We start from the raw sequence: 5,654 nt of genomic DNA on the forward strand, positions 1-5,654 counted from the left end.
GGCTGACCATGCAAAAAGTCACAATCCTATGGTCATATTTTTACTTGTTTGTACACGGTTTTGGAAAAGGTAGAGGGCTGAAGTCCCCCCCCCCCCCAGCTTCCGCGGCCCCTGTAATATTAGTATTACCCAAAGGTTTTTTTTCCTTGTCACATTGCATTGGGAAACTGTCCCCATCCCCTTGTTGAACGAGCACGATTTTATGTTGTGAGGGGATGGTATCACGAATATAATATACTGTTGGAGCTATCCCCACTGCGTGCCAAACGAAATGTGTATCCCATAGCGTGGGGATTGTATCACGAGTATAGTTATACTGTTGGAACTGTCCCCACTGCGTGCAAAGTGAACTGTGTATCCCATAGCGTGGGGACCGCATCACGAGTATACTATACCAGGGCGCGACAAACCCGCTTGCCCGGGGCAAGTGAAATTGACGTGTGGGCAAGCATTTTTCAAAGTCAATTGCCCGATCGGGCAAGTGGTTGTTTTGAAAATGCAAAAGATAATTGACAGTAAAAGTTTAATAATTGTTTGATAAATTGCACTCATCGGCCAATTATCTCTCATACAATGTCATACCAGTAAAAAAACAGTGGAAACATGTCAAATCAGCGCCAATTTACCGACAATTTATCGCCAGCGGTCCCGTTCGATGGGGGCTGCCATCTTACTTTCTTAACTACACTGTGCGCATGCGCTACTAATCGACGAAGGAGCTAGCTGGGAAAACCCTTCTCTCGCCCTCTGAGCGCTGTACGGACGTACACGAGTGATCGCGAGCCAGTCGACTCTCAAGCTAGATCGCGCTGAATGCATGCAAGCATCGGACTGACTCGGCCAGGATCAGGGTGACCAGACGTCCCGTATTTTATTCATTTCTAAAACATTTTAGTTTTTTTTTATTTTAAAAATATTTAAAAAAAACACCAAATATCATTAGGATTTTTGTTATATGATTGGATTGTTTTTATTTGCTTGAAGTTTGAACTTTTTCCTCTTTCTTTCTTTTCTATCCTTCCTTCTTGCCCTTTTTATCTATTTTTATTTCCTGATCCTTTCTCTCTCTCTCTGTTCATTTTCTTTCTTTCCTTCTTTCTCTTGCCTTCTTTATTACATTTCTCTTTTTATTTCCTTCTCACTTCCACTCGTTTTTATTTTCGTTCTTTCTCTCCTTTCATTATTTTCTTCTTTTTTTTCATTCTGGCCTCCCTTCATTCTTTCCTCCTTTCTTTCTTTCATTATTTTTTCATTTTGTCCTTCTTATTCTTTTCCCTTATACTTTCTTTCCCTTTCTTCCTTCCCTCCTTCCTTCCGGTTTTCTTCTTTCTTTGTTTCTTTCTTTCCAAGAATGAAGGAAACATTTTCTTTCCTTCATTCTTTCTTTCCTCCTCTTTTTTCTTACTTTCTTTTTGTCTTTCTCTTCTTTATTTTGACTTTGACACATTTATTCATTTTCCCTTCTTTTCTTTTTTTTCTTTCTATATTCAATTCAAAGAATGATGGAAACCTTTTTATCTATTTTTATTCTCTCTCTCATCCTTCTTTTATTACTACTTTCTTATATTTTTTATTATTTCCTTCATTTTCCCCTTCATTTTTTCTTTCTTTCTTCTCAATTCATCTCTTTTCTTTCTCTCCTTCATTCTTTCGTTCACCCTCCCTTCCAATTCTGTATATTTTTTTCACAAGTCTAACACTGTGTAGCCTTCTTTCTTGATCTTTTTTTTGTCGATTGTCCTGTATTTCATTTTGTGAAATCTGATCACCCTGGCCAGGACTCGGCTTCAACTTCAAATCAAATAAACAATGAGTCGTCAGACTAAAATAGGCGACTTTTGTTGTCGTGATCGGCGACCAGAACAACTTGAACAAGAGTCAAGAAAAAGAAATGACAAGGACAGCGCCAGTAAATCAAGTTCAACCAGGACAGAAAAGAATATAATTAAGAGCAAAAGAATTTTTGAAAAAAAATCGGGCAAGCAGTTTTTTCTATCGGGCAAGCAAATTTTTTTATCACTTGCCCGACAGGGCAAGTGATGATTTTTTTTGTTTGTAGAGGCCTGCTATACTGTTGAAACTGTCCCCACCGCCGTGAAATTCAAACTTGGTTCCCGTTGAGTGGGGACTGTATCACGAGTATATAATAGGGAGAGAACCCAAGTGTATATACCAGTATACAGCACTTGTTCACTGCTACCATCCTGTCTGTGGAGAATCTACGGGTAGGACTATGGTATGCCAATGCTGTATTGAGCACTCACTTTAAAAAATCATTAAAATATCACTTTTGTGACCAAAATTATTCATTTCCATACAGTTGCAATTCAATTTTCATTAGTAACTAAGAATAATTTTTGTATTGACCAGAGCGCTCAAAAACTTGAATTTTTGGCATATTTTTGTGTACTCCCTCTATTGGTGGAAAGTAATATGGTGTAACAGTAAATTTTGCTGGGTTTATTTATTTAATCTGTACTCTTACATTTGGCTTTCCATACTTTATTGCTTACATTCAACTTGTTTATTTCAACTCATCTCATCCTTCTTTCCATCCTCGCAATCCACATACATTGTCATGATCTCATCTTTCATTCCATCTCCACAATACATCTCACATAGCAACACAGGTTCATTGCATTTCATTCTTTCATTCAGTTTCCCCTCAGTCCTGGTTTTCCATTAGCTTTCCACTCCACATGGTCTTATTGTTTAATTCTCATTAGGATTCAGTTTAACTCATGATCATCCCTCTCTATTCTCTGATTGGTTCTTATTTTTAAATAGGGTTAGTTCATGTTATAGTTCATACCATTTTCCTTGTATTTGATTGGTTGATTTCTATGATTATCCAATGTGGGTACATTGGCAGAACTTCCCGGAAGATTAGATTGGAAAGTAAAGTCAGTGCTGATCTGGACTTCGTGTTAAGTTCTAATTTATTCTGTGTTCACCCTATCTTCAGTTTAATAATTTTAGTTTAATTAAAGATAGGAGAGCTTTGGAGATTGAATTTACAGGAGAGCATAGGAGACTGAAGTGCAAGAGTTTATGATTTTGGAGTGTACAAACGGTCATGTTACAATGGCAAGAAAATTTTCATTTTTCAAGCTCTATTTTTAATAAAGAAAAAATAATTTAATTTAAAGAATCAAATTTACTTAAGAGCCAAGTTATATAATGAAAAGCTGTTATGGAAACTGACAGTGTAAAAAAATCAAGCATTTGTCCAAGAGAAAAGAGAAAATAATCCAAACGCTGTCAACCTTATTTTGCCACACATAGAGATGTAACCGAGAACAAGGTTATATCATAACCTTGTTCATTGATAACCCAGAGAGCTCCCGCCCGCACAGCGGGCGGGAGCCCAGAAGCTTACCGTGTATTTTACCATTGTCACCGGACTAGGGTGATTTATGGTCTAAATATTTCTCCAAATGAATTGTGAAAACAGAAAGTATACAATTACCATGATTATATGGATGAAGGTCTAACGAGTGGCAGATTCCTGACATCTGGGCACAGTCTGGAACCTCAAAAAAACGAAAAGTTCTCTCCTTCTACCCCGTCTCGATCGGCCATTTTTGTTAAAAATCGTAACAAAATGGCCGATCGAGACTGGGTAGAAGGAGAGAACTTTTCGTTTTTTTGAGGTTCCAGACTGTGCCCAGATGTCAGGAATCTGCCACTCGTTAGACCTTCATCCATATAATCGTGGTAATTGTATACTTTCCGTTTTCACAATTCATTTGGAGAAATATTTAGACCATAAATCACCCTAGTCCGGTGACAATGGTAAAATACACGGTAAGCTTCTGGGCTCCCGCCCGCTACGCGGGCGGGAGCTCTCTGGGTTAGTTCATTGAATGAGTGGTATACAGTGTGTGTTTCATTTGTGTGTGTTATAATTTCGAAAGCTTTTTAGAGCTGTGCGAGAGTTGGGGACTGTGTTCTGGAGAAAGGAGGTGATTTTCATGCGTTCTGGTAGGGGGGATTCTAATAATCCCCATTTTTGGATTTGGGGACTATATCACGATTATGCCCGTAACTACGGGAAGCTCCGGGGGTAGTCGCGACCCAGAAGACGCGGTGCGGCGGAGCTCCTTGCTCCATATACATAGATCTCTACATCCACCATTTCGTAAGACTTAACATTCTAAACAATAAAATAAATGTCTACAAATATTCATCACTCCTTCACTCTTTGAAGAAAAGATGATACTCACATTTACCGGGCAATTTTTTGAGGGACTTCAGCTGATTGTTTACACTTCCAAGTCATGCAGCTACGCCTACGGTTTACAGGATCCAAATGGATCAATCACGCGCGCGCGCAAGCTAGCTAGCTAGCTAGCTTAGCTCGTACCGTATGACGACCTCAGCTCCACCTGGTACCATAGCTTTATCCAACTCTGTGGCTCCACCTCAGCTATGAGCAGAGATGATTATTAACGTTAGACAAGATCTACTGTAGTCGACTAGCCAGAGGTTGCATATAATGATAAAAAATAAGTGATAGTCACTTTCAAAAAGAGTAAAAAGCAACAATTATAATATGTGGTTGTGTTGTCAATGAATGCCAGTCATATTGAATTCATCGATAATGAAAAAAAATCAGTAGCAAATAAATACTGATCTGTCCAAACTATGAGTCAAATGCCCTCCAAAACCACAATAATTTTGTCTTTTCAGCTCTGACATTAGTCCAATTATTCTTATTTAGAATAGTCAAATTTTGTAGCTTCCCAATTACTTTAGAGTTGTACGCTTGACAGATTGATTGTAACTAGGGAAGTGGGAGTTAGACTCTGTTGTAACTAAGTTCAGAACATTATAATCATTATCAGGGTAATACTGGTACCATTCAGCATGTATGATTTGGTTTGATAAAAAGCAATACTTTCAACTGCTTTATTGCATTAGTCGTATCTAAAGTAAAAAAACGTGAAACAAAGATTTCTTTCTCCTCTCTGCCCAAATCTCATTTAATATTTTTACACTGTTCTTCATTCTTTCTACCTCTTCCTCTTTCCTTTTCTCCATCTTCCCATCTTCTCCTCTTACACTCTCCTTCCCACATTTCGTTCATCTTGCACACATCTTGTTTCAAATCTATTTCAGTGTTTTTCACCTAGAAACATACAGCGCATTCAATGACCCGGAGATAGTAAGGAGCTACATGTACGTCCAGAATGAGTGAACAACTCTGGTTACAGACTGATTTTGCAACCTCAATGCGAAATGTGTAACAGAGAAGTGTGCCAATTGGTTACTGATTCCACAGAACACATGCAATATAGGGCTTAATGGACATAAATCTGGCAAAGGCCCAACCAGAATTTGACCTGGTGATCAGTCAGGCTGCTGAAACAAAGACAAATCTCCCTTTTGCACAGTCTATTCTACACCCTCACTGAGATTGCAAAAACTGCCGAGAACATTACCACAGGAGCTTTTCCTACTGCAGTAGTTTTTATTTATCTTAAGGCACAGGGTTGTTAGGATCAGGATTAGGGTAAAATTTGAGTTTAGGTTTTATAACTGACTTTAAATACCGAAAACATTTTCTATGATGGCTATTTACAAGAAAGCAAATGTCATAATGTAATTTCAAACCTGTATACTCACGATAAAATTACAATATACTTCACACA

At 38.2% G+C, this 5,654-nt stretch overlaps 1 protein-coding gene across 1 annotated transcript in view; it reads right to left on the reverse strand.

Moving 5' to 3' along the window:
* Nucleotides 1-5,654, reverse strand: part of LOC135153222 (uncharacterized) — a 1,173,865-nt gene that overhangs the window by 182,618 nt on the left and 985,593 nt on the right. The gene's annotated exons all lie outside the window — the stretch shown is intronic.

This window comes from Lytechinus pictus, chromosome 1 (assembly GCF_037042905.1).
Source record: "Lytechinus pictus isolate F3 Inbred chromosome 1, Lp3.0, whole genome shotgun sequence".
Taxonomy (NCBI): domain Eukaryota; kingdom Metazoa; phylum Echinodermata; class Echinoidea; order Temnopleuroida; family Toxopneustidae; genus Lytechinus; species Lytechinus pictus.